This window comes from Lutra lutra, chromosome 17, assembly GCF_902655055.1.
Source record: "Lutra lutra chromosome 17, mLutLut1.2, whole genome shotgun sequence".
Lineage (NCBI taxonomy): Eukaryota > Metazoa > Chordata > Mammalia > Carnivora > Mustelidae > Lutra > Lutra lutra.
Window position 1 is genome coordinate 55,936,860 of NC_062294.1, and position 19,183 is coordinate 55,956,042.

At 42.0% G+C, this 19,183-nt stretch overlaps 3 protein-coding genes and 3 pseudogenes across 3 annotated transcripts in view; 2 read left to right on the forward strand and 4 right to left on the reverse strand.

The window, feature by feature from the left end:
* LOC125088894 (L-lactate dehydrogenase A chain-like) overlaps positions 1 to 12,834 on the reverse strand; it is a 386,819-nt pseudogene extending 373,985 nt beyond the window's left edge.
* The window catches only part of LOC125088868 (zinc finger protein 665-like), a 577,134-nt gene that overhangs the window by 420,493 nt on the left and 137,458 nt on the right, over positions 1 to 19,183 (reverse strand).
* Positions 1 to 19,183, forward strand: part of LOC125088914 (KRAB domain-containing protein 5-like) — a 664,001-nt gene that overhangs the window by 325,928 nt on the left and 318,890 nt on the right. The window lies entirely within an intron of this gene.
* LOC125088867 (zinc finger protein 665-like) overlaps positions 1 to 19,183 on the reverse strand; it is a 175,536-nt gene that overhangs the window by 22,126 nt on the left and 134,227 nt on the right. The window lies entirely within an intron of this gene.
* Positions 12,758 to 14,391, forward strand: LOC125088895 (L-lactate dehydrogenase A chain-like; annotated as a pseudogene).
* On the reverse strand, positions 14,705 to 15,608 carry LOC125088904 (vomeronasal type-1 receptor 2-like; annotated as a pseudogene).

Below are 19,183 nucleotides of genomic sequence, written 5' to 3' on the forward strand. Positions count from 1 at the left end.
TTCCTGACTTGTTAATTTTAGCCATTCTGACTGGTGTGAGGTGATATCTCATGGTGGTTTTGATTTGTATTTCCCTGATGCCGAGTGATATGGAGCACTTTTTCATGTGTCTGTTGGCCATCTGGATGTCTTCTTTGCAGAAATGTCTGTTCATGTCCTCTGCCCATTTCTTGATTGGATTATTTGTTCTTTGGGTGTTGAGTTTGCTAAGTTCTTTATAGATTTTGGACACTAGCCCTTTATCTGATATGTCATTTGCAAATATCTTCTCCCATTCTGTCAGTTGTCTTTTGGTTTTGTTCACTGTTTCCTTTGCTGTGCAAAAGCTTTTGATCTTGATAAAATCCCAAAAGTTCATTTTTGCCCTTGCTTCCCTTGCCTTTGGTGATGTTCCTAGGAAGATGTTGCTGCGGCTGACGTCGAAGAGGTTGCTGCCTGTGTTCTCCTCGAGGATTTTGATGGATTCCTTTCTCACATTGAGATCCTTCATCCATTTTGTGTCTATTTTCGTGTGTGGTGTAAGGAAATGATCCAATTTCATTTTTCTGCATGTGGCTGTCCAATTTTCCCAACACCATTTATTGAAGAGGCTGTCTTTGTTCCATTGGACATTCTTTCCTGCTTTGTCGAAGATGAGTTGACCATAGAGTTGAGGGTCCATTTCTGGGCTCTCTATTCTGTTCCATTGATCTATGTGTCTGTTTTTGTGCCAGTACCATGCTGTCTTGATGATGACAGCTTTGTAATAGAGCTTGAAGTCCGGAATTGTGATGCCACCAACTTTGGCTTTCTTTTTCAATATTCCTTTGGCTATTCGAGGTCTTTTCTGGTTCCATATAAATTTTAGGATTATTTGTTCCATTTCTTTGAAAAAAATGGATGGTACTTTGATAGGAATTGCATTAAATGTGTAGATTGCTTTAGGTAGCATAGACATTTTCACCATATTTATTCTTCCAATCCAGGAGCATGGAACATTTTTCCATTTCTTTGTGTCTTCCTCAATTTCTTTCATGAGTACTTTATAGTTTTCTGAGTATAGATTCTTAGCCTCTTTGGTTAGGTTTATTCCTAGGTATCTTATAGTTTTGGGTGCAATTGTAAATGGGATGGACTCCTTAATTTCTCTTTCTTCTGTCTTGTTGTTGGTGTAGAGAAATGCAACTGATTTCTGTGCATTGATTTTATATACTGACACTTTACTGAATTCCTGGACAAGTTCTAGCAGTTTTGGAGTGGAGTCTTTTGGGTTTTCCACATAGAGTATCATATCATCTGCGAAGAGTGATAGTTTGACTTCTTCTTTGCCGATTTGGATGCCTTTAATTTCCTTTTGTTGTCTGATTGCTGAGGCTAGGACTTCTAGTACTATGTTGAATAGCAGTGGTGATAACGGACATCCCTGCCGTGTTCCTGACCTTAGCGGAAAAGCTTTCAGTTTTTCTCCATTGAGAATGATATTTGCGGTGGGTTTTTCATAGATGGCTTTGATAATCTTGAGGTATGTGCCGTCTATCCCTACACTTTGAAGAGTTTTGATCAGGAAGGGATGCTGTACTTTGTCAAATGCTTTTTCAGCATCTATGGAGAGTATCATATGGTTCTTGTTCTTTCTTTTATTAATATGTTGTATCACATTGATTGATTTGCGGATGTTGAACCAGCCTTGCAGCCCTGGAATAAATCCCACTTGGTCGTGGTGAATAATCCTTTTAATGTACTGTTGAATCCTATTGGCTAGTATTTTGGCGAGAATTTTTGCATCTGTGTTCATCAAGGATATTGGTCTGTAGTTCTCTTTTTTGTTGGGATCCTTGTCTGGTTTTGGGATCAAGGTGATGCTGGCCTCATAAAATGAGTTTGGAAGTTTTCCTTCTATTTCTATTTTTTGGAACAGTTTCAGGAGAATAGGAATTAGTTCTTCTTTAAATGTTTGGTAGAATTCCCCCGGGAAGCCTTCTGGCCCTGGGCTTTTGTTTGTTTGGAGATTTTTGATGACTGTTTCAATCTCCTTACTGGTTATGGGTCTGTTCAGGCTTTCTATTTCTTCCTGGTTCAGTTGTGGTAGTTTATATGTCTCTAGGAATGCATCCATTTCTTCCAGATTGTCAAATTTGTTGGCGTAGAGTTGCTCATAGTATGTTCTTATAATTGTCTGTATTTCTTTGGTGTTCGTTGTGATCTCTCCTCTTTCATTCATGATTTTATTTATTTGGGTCCTTTCTCTTTTCTTTTTGATAAGTCTGGCCAGGGGTTTATCAATCTTATTAATTCTTTCAAAGAACCAGCTCCTAGTTTCGTTGATTTGTTCTATTGTTTTTTTGGTTTCTATTTCATTGATTTCTGCTCTGATCTCTATGATTTCTCTTCTCCTGCTGGGTTTAGGGTTTCTTTCTTGTTCTTTCTCCAGCTCCTTTAGGTGTAGGGTTAGGTTGTGTACCTGAGACCTTTCTTGTTTCTTGAGAAAGGCTTGTACCGCTATATATTTTCCTCTCAGGACTGCCTTTGTTGTGTCCCACAGATTCTGAACCGTTGTGTTTTCATTATCATTTGTTTCCATAAATTTTTTCAATTCTTCTTTAATTTCCTGGTTGACCCATTCATTCTTTAGAAGGATGCTGTTTAGTGTCCATGTGTTTGGGTTCTTTCCAAATTTCCTCTTGTTATTGAGTTCTAGCTTTAGAGCATTGTGGTCTGAAAATATGCAGGGAATGATCCCAATCTTTTGATACCGGTTGAGACTTGATTTAGGACCAAGAATGTGATCTATTCTGGAGAATGTTCCATGTGCACTAGAGAAGAATGTGTATTCTGTTGCTTTGGGATGAAATGTTCTGAATAGATCTGTGATGTCCATCTGGTCCAGTGTGTCATTTAAGGCCTTGATTTCCTCGTTGATCTTTTGCTTGGATGATCTGTCCATTTCAGTGAGGGGAGTGTTAAAATCCCCTACTATTATTGTATTATTGTCGATGTGTTTCTTTGATTTTGTTATTAATTGGTTTATATAGTTGGCTGCTCCCACGTTAGGGGCATAGATATTTAAAATTGTTAGATCTTCTTGTTGGACAGTTCCTTTGAGTATGATATAGTGTCCTTCCTCATCTCTTATTATAGTCTTTGGGTTAAAATCTAATTGATCTGATATAAGGATTGCCACTCCTGCTTTCTTCTGATGCCCATTAGCATGGTAAATTCTTTTCCACCCCCTCACTTTAAACCTGGAGGTGTCTTCGGGTTTAAGATGAGTTTCTTGTAGGCAACATATAGATGGTTTTTGTTTTTTTATCCATTCCGATACCCTGTGTCTTTTGATTGGGGCATTTAGCCCATTCACATTCAGGGTAAGTATTGAGAGATATGAATTTAGTGCCATTGTATTGCCTGTAAGGTGACTGTTATTGTATATTGTCTCTGTTTCTTTCTGATCTACTACTTTTAGGGTCTCTCTTTGCTTAGAGGACCCCTTTCAATATTTCCTGTAGAGCTGGTTTGGTATTTGCAAATTCTTTCAGTTTTTGTTTGTCCTGGAAGCTTTTAATCTCTCCTTCTATTTTCAATGATAGCCTAGCTGGATATAGTATTCTTGGCTGCATGTTTTTCTCATTTAGTACTCTGAATATATCATGCCAGCTCTTTCTGGCCTGCCAGGTCTCTGTAGATAAGTCTGCTGCCAATCTAATATTTTTACCATTGTATGTTACAGACTTCTTTTCCCGGGCTGCTTTCAGAATCTTTTCTTTGTCACTAAGACTTGTCAATTTTACTATTAGGTGACGGGGTGTGGACCTATTCTTATTGATTTTGAGGGGGGTTCTCTGAACCTCCTGGATTTTGATGCTTGTTCCCTTTGCCATATTGGGGAAATTCTCTCCAATAATTCTCTCCAATATACCTTCTGCTCCCCTCTCTGTTTCCTCTTCTTCTGGAATCCCAATTATTCTAATGTTGTTTCGTCTTATGGTGTCACTTATCTCTCGAATTCTCCCCTCGTGGTCCAGTAGCTGTTTGTCCCTCTTTTGCTCAGCTTCTTTATTCTCTGTCATTTGGTCTTCTATATCGCTAATTCTTTCTTCTGCCTCATTTATCCTAGCAGTGAGAGCCTCCATTTTTGATTGCACCTCATTAATAGCTTTTTTTATTTCAACTTGGTTAGATTTTAGTTCTTTTATTTCTCCAGAAAGTGCTTTTATATCTCCCGAGAGGGTTGCTTTAATATCTGCCATGCCTTTTTCAAGCCTGGCTAGAACCTTGAGAATCGTCATTCTGAAATCTATATCTGACATATTACCAATGTCTGTATTGATTAGGTCCCTAGCCTTTGGTACTGCCTCTTGTTCTTTTTTTTGTTGTGAATTTTTCTGCCTTGTCATTTTGTCCAGATAAGAGTTTATGAAGGAGCAAGTAAAATACTAAAAGGGTGGCAACAACCCCAGGAAAATATGCTTTAGCCAAATCAGAAGAGATCCTGAATTGTGAGGGGGGAGAAAGGGGATAAAAAGGAGTTCAGAAAGAAAGAAAAAAAAAAAAAGAAAGAAACTATTAAAAAAAAGAAAGCCGATAAAGAAAAAATATAAAAAGAGGAAAAATATATATATATTAGATAAACTATTTTAAAAACGTTAAAAAAAGAAAACGCTAAGAGTTAAAAAAAATTCAGCAGAAGAAGAGAAAAAGAAAAAAAAATTGAAAAAGAAAAAAAAATTAAATTAACTGCAAGGCTAAAAAATCATGGGGCGAAAGCCATGAGTTCCGTGCTTTGCTTTCTTCTCCTCTGGATTTCCGCCGCTCTCCTTGGTAGGTGAACTTGGTCCTGGCTGGGTTTCCCGTTGATCTTCTGGGGGAGGGGCCTGTTGTAGTGATTCTCAAGCGTCTTTGCCCCAGGCGGAGTTGCACCGCCCTTACCCGGGGCTGCGCTGAGTAATCCGCTCGGGTTCGCTTTCGGGAGCTTTTGTTCCCTGAGCGCTTTCTGTAGAGTTCCGGAGGATGGGAATGAAGATGGCGGCCTCCCGGTCTCCGGCCCGGAGGAGCCGAGAGCCCGGGGCCCCACTCCTCAGTGCGCCCTCAGAGAACAGCGCCAAATGACTCCCGTCACCCTGGCCTCGGCCGCGCTCCGAGCTGACCGAGCCTGCGACCGGTTCAAGGCAACCCCGAGCTGAGAGTCACTCCTCGGCTCTGTCTCTGCAGCCGGCTTCCCCGTTCTAATACCGGTAAGCTCTGCGACACTCAGACACCCCCGATCCTTCTGCGACCCTGCGGGACCTGAGGCCGCGCTGACCCCGCCTGGGCTTCCAGTTAAGCCTCTGGAGCGATGTCCCTCAGCGGAACAGACTTTTAAAAGTCCTGATTTTGCTCCGTTGCTCCGCCCCTCGCCGGGAGCCGGCCCCTCCCCCCGCGGTCTATCTTTCCGTCGCTTTGGATTCACTTCTCCGCCAGTCCTACCTTGCAGAAAGTGGTTGATTTTCTGTTTCTGGAATTGCTGTTCTTCTTCTCTTCAATCTCCCGTTGGATTTGTAGGTGTTTGCAATCTTTAGATAAGCTATTTAGCTGATCTCCCGCTACCCGAAGTAGTCTCAGCCTGCTACTTCTCCGCCATCTTGACTCCTCCTCCAAGATCTAGAAATCTTAATAAACGCAGAGGTACGGTAGACTCTGCCCTTCTGGGTGAAACAGAAGCCACCACCCCTTCCCACTATGAGGACGGTGGGCAGATGTGAAGGTCCTAACAGCCAGGACAGGTGAGGAGAGGAGGCAGCCAGACCCTGAGATATGAGTTCAGGAATCTGTAATCTCACCAATCCCCTGACCACACTTATCATTTCTCCCACAGCGGCAATGAGAGTGCAGGCTAGGAGGGAGAAAGTTTCCAGAAACCTTTTTCCAGTCGCTAATTAAAAAACAAAAACAAAAACAAAAACAACAAAAACAACCAAACAAAATAATTACATGTTTCCTTTCATTGTCTCCCACGGGAGCTTTGGAACGTTTGAGAAAAACTCTTTTTCCAGGATCCCTACAGGCAGATGCTGGCAAGCACTGGCACATCTGAAGACCATTATCGCAACACTGCAATGAAGTGGGCAGGAAACTCTGGGGTCTGACAGGTGAGGAGGCACATGGATCTCCTTGCACTCACAGAGAACATCTGTAAGAAGTCATTCTGCCGAGAAAACAAGTTCTTTCCTTCTCTTTGGACTGTCATGTGCACCAACACGTCGGTTATGAGCAGAGACAAAAATGAGCCAGGCATCCCCTGAGGATTTCCAGACAGATGCAAGTGAAAGCTATCCATGACACTGATATTTCATTAGAAATCAGTGGACTTGATCTGCATGACTCCATCCCCATGTTGAGTCCTCAGCATAATTCAATGCAAATTAATATGAATGTCTTACAGGAAGGTGAACAGTGACACTGAGTCCCACTCACAACAGAAACAACAGAAGAGTGTCCATGGAAGAAAGAGGGAAGTCTCAGAAGAACCCCTCCCAAATAAAAGCATTGGGGTCAGACTTTAAGAAGCAGATTGTACTACATTTTTTTAAATGATTTTATTTATTTATTTGACAGAGAGAGATATCACAAGTAGGCAGAGAGGCAGGCAGAGAGAGAGAAAAGGAAGCTGGGTCTCCGCTGGGCAGAGTTCCCAATGCAGGGCTCCATCCCAGGACCCTGGGATCAGGTCCCAAGCTGAAGGCAGAGGTTTTAACCCACTGAGCCACCCAGGTGCCCCTTATTAATTTTTTCAAAGATTTTATTTATTTATTTGAGAGAGAGAGAACACAAGCAGGGGGAGGGGCAGAGGGAGAGGGAGAAGCAAGATCCCCACTGAGCAGGGAGCCCAACACGGGTCTCAACCCCAGGACCCTAGGATCATGACCTGAGCCAAAGGCAGATGCTTAATGAACTGAGCCACCCAGACACCCCCTTTACTAACTTTAAAACAGTATTATCTCAGCAATTGCACTATTTACCCCAATGTTATAGATGTAGTGAAAAGAAGGGGCACCTGCACCCCAATGTTCATAGCAGCAATGGCCACAACAGCCAAACTGAGAGAGCCGAGAAGTCCTTCAACAGACGAATGGATAAAGAGGTCGTGGTCCATATACACAATGGAGTAGTACTCAGGCATCTGAAAGGAAGAATACCCACCATTTGCATCAACATGGATGGAACTGGAGGGGATTATGCTCAGTGAAGTAAGTCAATCAGAGAAAGACAATTATCATATGGTTTCACTCATATGTGGTACCATAAGAATAGTGCGGAAGACCATAGGTGAAGGCAACGAAATCAGAGAGGGAGATGAACCACGAGAGACTCTTACCTCTAAGAAACGAGAACTGAGGGTTGCTGGAGGGCTGTTGGAGTAACTGGGGGATGGGCATGAAGGAGGGCATGTGTTGTGATGAGCACTGAGTGTTATATGCAACTGATGAATCACTGAACACTCCATCGGAAACTAATGATACACTCTATGTGGGCTAACTGAATTTAAATAAGAATGAAACGCTGTATTAGCTGTAGAGCTGGGTGATCTGGCAGAGAACACCTGAGCCAAGGGGATGAAGGTAACATCGGCCATAACAGAGCACATCACAGCACTGTCAGGTGCCTGATGTACCCAGGACACATCACCACTTTTTGTGTCATTGGAAAAACAAAATTTAATTACACACCATGCCTCCTGCCTGCACCAGTGCCTCCCTGTCACTTGCTTTGGACCTCCATCCTCAGCTGGACTCCAAGTAGATCCCAGGAGCTCACATTCCACCGGCAGCCCAGGCACCTGCACCAGCTCCTGCCAGTGCACCACAATGTGGGCCTGGCCTTGTGCCATGGGCTGTGTCCGCCGGGAGGCATTGGACAAGTGTGGCTGCCGGCCCCCATGCGGGGGAGAGCCTGTTCCAACATGCACAGAGCTATAGATTAAAAACAATTTTTTTTTTGTATTACCCTGACCTGCTAGCTACAATCCTGTTTCCACAATATATGTGAATTACAATAAAAGTTGACTTTATTTTTTTTAATTTTTTAATTTTTTCAGCATAACAGTATTCATTATTTTTGCACCACACCCAGTGCTCCATGCAATCCGTGCCCTCTACAATACCCACCACCTGGTGCCCCCAACCTCCCACCCCCCACCCCTTCAAAATTCTCAGATCGTTTTTCAGAGTCCATAGTCTCTCATGGTTCACCTCCCCTTCCAATTTCCCTCAACTCCCTTCTCCTCTCCATCTCCCCTTGTCTTCCATGCTATTTGTTATACTCCACAAATAAGTGAAACCATATGATAATTGACTCTCTCTGCTTGACTTATTTCACTCAGCATAATCTCTTCCAGTCCCGTCCATGTTGCTACAAAACTTGGGTATTCATCCTTTCTTTTTTCTTTTTTTTTTTTTTTTTTTTACAGCTTTATAAACATATATTTTTATCCCCAGGGGTACAGGTCTGTGAATCGCCAGGTTTACACACTTCACAACACTCACCATAGCACATACCCTCCCCAATATCCATAACCCCACCCCCCTCTCCCAACCCCCTCCCCCCATCAACCCTCAGTTTGTTTTGTGAGATTAAGAGTCACTTATGGTTTGTCTCCCTCCCAATCCCATCTTGTTTCATTTACTCTTCTCCTACCCCCTCAACCCCCCATGTTGCATCTCCTCTCCCTCATATCAGGGAGATCATATGATAGTTGTCTTTCTCCGATTGACTTATTTCGCTAAGCATGATACCCTCTAGTTCCATCCACGTCGTCGCAAATGGCAAGATTTCATTTCTTTTGATGGCTGCATAGTATTCCATTGTGTATATATACCACATCTTCTTTATCCATTCGTCTGTAGATGGACATCTAGGTTCTTTCCATAGTTTGGCTATTGTAGACATTGCTGCTATAAACATTCGGGTGCACGTGCCCCTTCGGATCACTACGTTTGTATCTTTAGGGTAAATACCCAGCAGTGCAATTGCTGGGTCATAGGGTAGTTCTATTTTCAACATTTTGAGGAACCTCCATGCTGTTTTCCAGAGTGGTTGCACCAGCTTGCATTCCCACCAACAGTGTAGGAGGGTTCCCCTTTCTCCGCATCCTCGCCAGCATCTGTCATTTCCTGACTTGTTAATTTTAGCCATTCTGACTGGTGTGAGGTGATATCTCATGGTGGTTTTGATTTGTATTTCCCTGATGCCGAGTGATATGGAGCACTTAAAAGTTGACTTTTAAAGAAAGAAAATTATAATCAGAATCGAATCATGAGAAAACATCGGCTTTACGCAAATATCAAGGCACATTTAGCTTCCAAGCCCTGTAATCTGCAGGGTATGTAAGTAGTGTTTCTTTAGCAAACTACACAGCAAAGTTCTCTTTTGCAAAAATTCTGAATTATTTTAGACCACCAATGCCTTCCTATTTATTTACACATTTTCTCTTTTTTCTTTTTTTTTCTTTTTTGTTTTTTAAGTGAGCTTATGGAGCCTGACTCGGGGTTCAAACTCATGACCCTTAGATGAATACCTGAGCCCATATCAAGAGGCAGATGCTTAACCAACTGAGTCACCCAGGTGACTTTTAAAAAAAAGGATTTATCTTTTTTTTTAAAAGATGTCTTATTAAAAAATGTCTTTTTTTTTAAAAGATTTTATTTATTTATTTGACAGACAGAGATCACAAGGAGGCAGAGAGGCAGGCAGAGAGAAAGGAGGAAGCAGGCTCCCCACTGAGCAGAGAGCCCGATGTGGGGCTCCATCCCAGGACTCTGAGATCATGACCTGAGCTGAAGGCAGAGGCTTTAACCCACTAAGCCACGCAGGCGCCCCAAAGATGTCTTTTTTTAAGAAAAGATTAATCTACCCATTTTAGAGAGAAAGAGAGAGAAAGGAGGAGGGAGGGGAAGAGGGAGAGAGAAGAACTCAAGCAGAGTCTCTGCCAGGTGCAGAACCCAACACAGGGCTCGATCATACAACCCTGAGATCAGACCTGAGCCAAAATCAATAGTCCAACACTTCACCGACTCTGCCACCCAGGCGTCCCAGATACCACTCTTTCTAAGAGGTGGAGACTGATTGACCTGCTAAACTTACTGACTCCCTTCCAGTCAGTACACAATGGGGATGGGCAGATAGCAATTTTACAGTGGAGAGACTGGATAACACTACCAACTCTTGATAACCATGTGATCGAGATTAACATCGCCAATGATAAGTAGTGGTTAATTGCATGAATTCCCTGATGTGATATGATGTGATTAGATGTTTTTATAAAAATCTATATATGAGATGTTTTTATAAAAATCTATATACATGTCTGGAATTCATCAAAATCCTTGAGAACACAGGCAGCAACCTCTTTGACCTCAGCTGCAGCAACTTCTTCCTAGCAAGGGAAGCAAGGGAAAAATGATCTACTGGGACTTCATCAAAATAAAAATCTTTTGCGTAACAAAGGAAACAGTCACCAAAACCAAAAGACAATGGACAAAATGAGAGAAGATACCTGCAAATGACCTATCAGATAAAGGGCTAGTATTCAAAATCTATTAAGAACTTATCAAACTTAACACCCAAAGGACAAAAAATCCAATCAATAAATGGGCAGAAGACATGAACAGACACTTCTGCAAAGAAGACATCCAGGCCATCTGGGTGGTTCAGTGGGTTGGGCCTCTGCCTTTGACTCAGGTCATGATCTCAGGGTCCTGGGATTGAGACCCATGTCAGGCTCTCTGCTCGGCAGGGAGCCTACTTCCCCCTCTCTGTCTGCCTGCTGCTCTGCCTACTTGTGATCTCTGTCTGTCAAATGAATAAATAAAATCTTAAAAAAAAAAAGAAGACAGCCAAACAGCCAACAGACACATGAAAAAGTGCTCAACCACTTGGCACCAGGGAAATAGTAATCAAAACCACAGTGAGATCCCACCTCACATTGGTCAGAATGGCTAAAATTTACAAATCAGGAAACAACAGGTGTTGGTGGAGGATAGAGAGAAAGGGGAAGCTTCCTACACTGTTAGTGGGAATGCAAGGTGATGCAGCCACTCTGGAAAACAGTGTGGAGGTTCCTCAAATAGTTGCAAATAGATCCACCCTACCACCCAGCAATCACACTCCTGGGTGTTTACCCCAAAGATATGAACATAGTGATCTGAAGGGGAGGTCCAAAAATGAGTGCTGTGAATTCTGTAAGACTGAGAAATCACAGACCTGTACCCCTGAAACAAATGACATTATATGTTAATTTTTAAAAGGGAGAAAAAAAATCTATAAACACTATCTAATCAGACAAATCCAATTTCAGAGGTATTCTAGAAAGTACCTGGCCAGTCCTCCGCACACCTATCATGTTCATAAAAACTGAGGAGACAGAGAATCTGACAGAATCTGACAGAGAGAAGAGGAGGTGGGAGACACATGTGGGCTACATGTAATGTGGTATTTTGGATTGGATCCTGGAAGAAGGGGAAAAAAAAGACATTTGTGTTAAAACTGATGAAGTAAGAATAAAGTCTACAATTCAACTTCTAATGTGGTGTTAGTGTTGGTTTCTTAGTTTTCCACAATGTACTATGGTAACCTAAGATGTTAACAATAGGGGAAACAGACTGAGTGGAAGATGGGAATTCTCTGTATGTTCTTTGCTAAACTGATTCCAAAGTAAAAAAATTACATTAAAGTTGCAACCCCGGCACCTGGGTGGTTCAGTCGGTTAGGTATCTGCCTTCTACTCAGGTCATGATCTCACAGTCCTGGGATCAAGCCCCTGGTTGGGCTCTCTGCTCAGCGGGGAGTCTGCTCCCTCTCCCTCTACTTATGTTCTCTCTCCCTCGGTCAAATTTTAAAAATCTTTTAAAAATAATAATAAAGTTGCAACCCCTATAATTTAATTTATTCACAGATATCTACATTCAATTATGTGTGAGTTGATATCTACTATTTCTTTCAAATGTGTCCATTTGCTCTGGTGGGTGATTTCAAAAGCAGGAAAATTCATTAAACTAAACAGACTCAACAGATTCATGTCTCTGGTCTCCAAATTGCTGCTCCTTTACTAATCCAAGCTTGATGAAGACTTTCTTTATAAGCTTGTCTCCTCAAATTGGATGCAGACACCCACCCTAAAATCTGCTTCTTAGCAACCAGCCAGTTGGCCCCAATACCTAACCCAGAACAATCTACCCTCTGCAGATCCTAAAGCTTGATTCATTTTTTATCACCGACATAAAACATTTATTTAATATTTGCTTTCCACCTCTACCCTTTGAAAACATCAGCTAACATATCCTCCTGCAAGATTCTCCTTCATCCCCTGGAGTTCACAATTCCAATGTTCAACTGAAAACATTTTTAATATGTTCATCTTTCTACACACACATGTTTTCTTATTTCAAACACCTACCATTCTCTAAGGATGTAAGTCACAATTTGCATAACCTGGATGTCATTGTCCTTCACAACTAAAACCTAATTTTCCCCCAGCTTTACCTCAGGCCACTTGCATCCCACTACAGAACCCAGAACCCTCTACCCTGAATTCTCTGAATGGTCATCCCACATGTTATTCCTTTGAAAGGCACTGGCCTATCTAGGAAGAAGTAGAGAGCCCCTCCCCCTCCAAAAAAAGGCACTGGCCTTACTATCACATGGCCAGTAAATCTTAAGAAAACTTGGTATCTCACATTAAAAATTACATATCGGAGCCTTGCGGTTCCACTGAAGGCCCCTCCCGCGCTCAGCTCCCAGTGTCGGAGCGGCTGCCGCCAAGTCCGGATCCAGTCTTGCGCGCCGCTGACGCCCGTCCTCCCGACATGCACTCCCGATTCCTTTTGGTTCTAAGTCCAAAATGGCAACTCTGAAAGATCAGCTGATTCAGAATCTTCTTAAGGAAGAACATGTCCCCCAAAATAAGACTACAGTTGTTGGGGTTGCTGCTGTTGGCATGGCTTGTGCCATCAGTATCTTAATGAAGGACTTGGCAGATGAACTTCCTCTTGTTGATGTCATGGAAGACAAACTGAAGGGAGAGATGATGGATCTCCAGCATGGCAGGCAGCCTTTTCCGTAGAACACCAAAAATTGTCTCTGGCAAAGACTATAATGTGACTGCAAACTCCAAGCTGGTTATTATCACAGCTGGGGCACGTCAGCAAGAGGGAGAAAGCCGTCTTAATTTGGTCCAGCATAACGTGAACATCTTTAAGTTCATCATTCCTAATGTCGTCAAATACAGCCCAAACTGGAAGTTGCTTGTTGTTTCCAATCCAGTGGATATCTTGACCGATGTGACTTGGAACATAAGTGGCTTTCCCAAAAACCGTGTTATTGGAAGTGATTGCAACCTGGATTCAGCTTGGTTCCGTTACCTAATGGGGGAAAGGCTGGGAGTTCACCCATTAAGCTGTCACGGGTGGATCCTCGGGGAGCATGGAGATTCCGGTGGGCCTGTATGGAGTGGAGTAAACATTGCTGGTGTGTCTCTGAAGAATCTGCACCCTGACTTGGGCACTGATGCGGATAAGGAACAGTGAAAAGAGGTTCACAGACAGGTGGTTGACAGTGCCTATGAGGTGATCAAACTGAAAGGCTACACTTCCTGGGCCACTGGACTGTCTGTGGCAGATTTGGCAGAAAGTATAATGAAGAATCTTAGGTGGGTGCATCCAATTTCCACCATGATTAAGGGACTCTATGGAATAAAAGATGATGTCTTCATTAGTGTTCCTTGTGTCTTGGGACAGAATGGAATTTCAGATGCTGTGCAGGTGACTCTAACTCCTGAGGAAGAGGCCCGTTTGAAGAAGAGTGCAGATACACTCAGGGGATCCAAAAGGAGCTGCAGTTTTAAAGTTTTCTAATGTACCACTTCACTGTCTAGACTAGGACAGGGTTTTAGTTGGAGGTTGTGTACATTGTCCTTATTATCTGATCTATTACTTAAGTAATATCAAAATGGCCTAAGGAAAAAACATCGGTTTCCTAAAGTTCTATATAGGAATGGCTCACCAAGCCCTGCAGCTGTACCCTAATGCTGGATGATACTTGCCTTTGTAGTCCTAAATGGGTTCATCTCAGAGGCACCACTGCCAATGTTGCATATGCAGCAGGTGCTCTTCCAACCAGATGCGTATTTCCTGTGTGTTCTATGACTTCTGGTTCCTTCACCCGACACCCAACATGCCTAGTCCATCTTTTCCAGTCAGTCACATCCTGGGCTCCAACGTATAAATTAATTATTGCATGTATTGTGCATAACTGTTCCAAAGGATCTTACTTCGTGTACCATGTATGTCAGAATATAGAGCACATTGCCATATAATGTAAAAAGACCATGCAACCAACTAAGTGTCATACCAACTAAAATACCAAATAAAATTTGAACAGTGATTTTTTTTTTTTTTGGAAAAAAAAAAATTACATATCCAAAGACATTTCCAGTATCTCCACAGTATTTCAAGAATGTTTTGTTCATTGGACTCTGAATTTCTCCACTACAGCCATTAATAAAATGCAATTACATAAGTACTTCCATAATAATTACACAGAATTTCATTTACAGGTGGCCATTAGTCACTATTGTTGTAGCAGAAATTTCTGTCTTATTCAAAACTAGATGTAAAATGAGATGGACTATAATTTTGCTGAAGATTCCTTGAAGAATGAGTGTATAAGCAGCTGAACACAGTGCAAACCAGATAGTTTATATTTTTCTGATGGGATGAGGGAATTGTGTATTTCTTCTCATGCACACAGAAAAGAGTCTGGATACAGAGTGGTCGTGACTCAAAGAACAAAGGGGCAGACCGTTGGAAAACATGCATTGATTAGGGCAGAAGGATAGAAAAATACATGTAATTAATGGAAGAGACGGTATAAAAAGACACAAAGGTGCTCCACAGCAGAAGGATGCTTTGGGTGGCTCTGATCTCAGGGGAGGATCTGGGGGACACTTTGGTCCTATAAATGTGTTGGACCTGCTGCTTATGCCGTACAGGGTGGAAACCAGGAACCCACTGACCCAAGTTATGTGTCCCAAGCACAAAACATCAGGGGAGGATATCGATACCGTATATAGTAAGTCTGTGTCTTTGTCGTGAAGTGCAGAAGCTCAGTATCCAAACTCCATATTTTCTGAAGTGTTTTGTTGTTCCATTTGTCAGTCACATACACAGGAACCATAATATTTAGGTTTATATTCAGGATCCAGCAAAGGATATTTGAGGGGCCAATGTGCTGGGGAGCTTTCCCTTTAAGCGCTGCCCACCAGGAGTTCCAGGGGCTGATGGTGATGTCCTGGAAGACACTCAGGAGGCACATGGTGCCCATAGACAACCCCCTGGACACTCTGTGGCCCAAGAAAACAACTTTGCATCCAAAGTCACTGAGAAAATATCTCAACTCAAAAGCCTCCACTGGGATTCCTCTGGAGAGAATGACTAAGGAGTTAAAGTCAAGTGCCTAAGAAGCCAATCTGTGGACTTTGAAATGTATCCCCTTAAGCCAAGAGATGATGAACAATGACAGAAGAGTAAGAAGTTCCCCGGGGTTCCAAGGACCATCTGCAATAGGAAGATTACAGCAAATTTCACATCCATTAAGGCCATTCTGTCACTCTCCGGGGCTCAGTGTTCACATCCACAAAGAGAGGAGTCTGCATGAACACATGAGCCGTGGGCTGTTTGTGGAAAATAAATTCAAAATTCTCCCCTTGCTACTACTTTCCCCTGAGACTTTCTTTCCAATACACATGTCTTCATTAATTAATGATTTCTCAAGTTTGATGTATTTCTTTGTATAGTGCTCATTGAGTCACTCTTACTCATGCTTTACCTTTTGTAAATTATTTAGTATTTACAAGTATGTGCATTTTACAGGCAAGAATTTAATTATAATGAGGTTATATGACTCATTTAAATATTGTAATGGCCAGGTTGCAATGAAGTTTGGTGTTTACCAGCATGCTATACTCTCATAGCTACCTGGTCATATCTTTTTTTTTTTTTTTCTTAAGACTTTATTTGTGGGGCACCTGCGTGGCTCAGTCATTAAGCATCTGCCTTCACCTCAGGTCATGATCCCAAGGTCCTGGGATCAAGCCCTGCACTGTACTCCCTGCTCAGCGGGAAGCCTGCTTCTACCTCTCCCACTCCTACTCCCCCTGCTTGTGTTCCTTCTCTCACTGTGTCTCTCTCTGTCAAATAAATAAATAAAATTTATTTTTAAAAAAAGACTTTATTTGTAACTAATCTCTACACCCAACATGGGGCTCAAACTCACAGCTGAGTTCTTATTATCGAGAGCTGCACGCTCCACCAATGGAGTCAGCCAGGTGCCCCTACCTGGTTGTATCCTTAAATAACCCACTTTTAGGGGCGCCTGGGTGGCTCAGTGGGTTAAGCCTCTGCCTTCAGCTCAGGTCATAATCTCAGGGTCCTGGGATCAAGCCCCACATTGGGCTCTCTGCTCAGCAGGGAGCCTGCCTCTCCCCTGCTCTCTCTCTGCCTGCTTCTCTGCCTACTTGTGATTTCTGTCTGTCAAATAAATAAAATTAAAAAAAAAATAACCCACTTTTATGCATGCATACATTATCATCTTTGAAATTCATTTCAATATAGGTTTGGTTGTGCCAATTTCTCATTCTTCTTAAACTAATTGTTCCATTAATCATCATCACTTGTGAGTGAAGACGAAAACTTAGTAAGAACCTGAATATTGTCCATGAACAAAATGGATTTACCAAATATGGACCAGTATTAATACAGCAACAGAAGTAATCATTTGATTTTTTTTGGCCAATGGAACCCACCATTGAAATTATTGTGTAATATTTCACTTTTACCCTAAACTATGGGATTTGTAATTTAAATAAAATATGTAGAGATTGATAAAACATTTAGAGTAGGATCTAAATTATTCCTCATTAGAGAGCATACAATTAGCTGTGATTTTTTTAAAAAAACAACTGAAACTAATCAACTTGAAAAAGAGAATAAAATACAAAACAAGCATGCAAAATGAATCTCAAGGCATGAAATCTTGTGCATTGAATAGGAGAAATGCAAGGGTAAGCCTAAAAAGTATGTTAGAACTTTGAAAACCATGTAAAATATTAGAAGATACATTTAAGGGGTGCCTGGGTGGCTTAGTCATTCAGTGTCTGCCTTCAGCCCAGGTCATGATCCCAGGGTCCTGGGACTGAACCCCCTCGCCCATTTCTTCTCCTGTGTTCCCTCTCTCGCTGTGTCTCTCTGTCAAATAAATAAGTGAAATCTTTTTTTTAAAGATACATTTAAGCTGAAAACATGCTGAAGTCCTTAATTTTTCTCCTCTCCAAATCCCTCACATGTTGAAGTTACCTTTTCCTGAAAGTCTCCTGTCCTAACTTCACAGAGGAAAATTGTCCTTCCTTGATCAAAAGATTACAAATATTTTCAGGAGAGACATAATTACTCTCTCCACTAGATGCATCAAGCATAAATACAAGAAAAACAATTATGGTTCTCCAAATGCCACTCATTCCCATTGTTCCCATTGAGATAGGATGTGCTTAGCTCCAAGAAACTCATTGTCACATGCACAGAAGTTTAATGAGGTAACTATATCAATCATATCAATTTCTCTGTGGTTTCACAGCACAGAATGAATAGCATATTAATTTCTGAATTGCAGGTTTTTAAAAATATTTTATTTATTTATTTGACAGAGAGAGATAGATCACAAGCACGCAGAGAGAGAGGGGAGGAAGCAGGCTCCCTGCTGAGCAGAGAGCCCAACATTGGGCTCAATCCCAGGACCCTGGGATCATGACCTGAGCCAAAGGCAGAGGCTTAACCAACTGAGCCACCCAGGTGCCCCTTCTGAATTGCAGTTTTAAGGACTGCACACATCAGACTGTGTTACTACTTGCAACGAACTCCAACGATCTCCATCAGGGAGGGATATGCATTAAACTATGTTTGGAGCAGTTAGTCCCATGGAGGACCTCAGACCTACAGTCTCTCTGTAACTCGACCTGTGCCTCAGGAATGGTTGTTCCTATCTGTACAGCTCTGACATCAAGCCACTTTCTTCCCAAGTAGAGTCTTTTTTCCAGCCACAAGGTCCAACCTGGATCCAGACCCTGATACACCTCCTTCCCTTACACACTGTGTCACTTGGACTGACATTCCAGTCTTTCCTGATGCCAGGATGTGGGCTCACTGGGCCAGTCATGACAGTCCCTGCTTGTGTGTGGGAGGGAGGCAGCCAGTGTTACGATAAGGGTTTGTGGTTCTGTGACCTCACCTCCCCACAGAACTACCATTATCACTTCAACTCTCAGTGACACATGAGGCAGTTGAGACTACATTTTTAAAACTTTCTCCCAGATCCCAATTCCCAGAAACAATTATAAGATCCTAGTGAGGCTCTGCAAAGAAACAAGTTTTGTGTGTGGGAGAAACTTCCTTTTTTCCACAACAGCTGGAGGCAGATAGGGTCTCAGGTGGCAGAAGCAGGAAATGTTTGCATCTGACAGAGGAGGGGTGGCAGTGATCCAAATGTATTTCACTGGACTCTGTACTTGCCTAAGAATTTCACTGCCTCCTCCCCAGTAATTGTCTCTTTCTGCCTAGCCTAAGGACTGCAAAATAAGGAAGGAGATGAGAGGATATAGAGGGCCTGAGAAGGATTCAAGGAAAAGCCATACAAAGAGCATGGGATTAGCTAGAGATGCTTCTCCAGACGCAGTCCAATTGTTTGAAAAGCCTAGTTGATAGGAATATTTCTAGAAATATAAATTCTAAGCTGAGCAATGTCTATAGGATAAGTGGCAGTATTTAGAGAAGAGGTCCCTCACCAAACACAGTACAAGGTCATACGGTTTTATCAACAGCATCCTACTACTCTTAAATGTTAGATGAACCATTGCTATGTAGGTGATCCAAAAATATTGAAGGATGACACTTCCTAAAAATTTCCAGAAATCTTACAAAGATAACCACAAATATTTCACACCCCTCCTATCCGCCTAGAGATCCAAAATTATGAAATGTTATTTGCAAATATTGCTATAAAATATTATGGCATGATCAAGCACAGCTTATGTCTACGTTCATGGATAAAAAGACTAAATATTGTTAAAATGACAGGTCTTCCCAAACTGATTTGTAGAGTCAATGAAATTTCAACCAAAATTCTG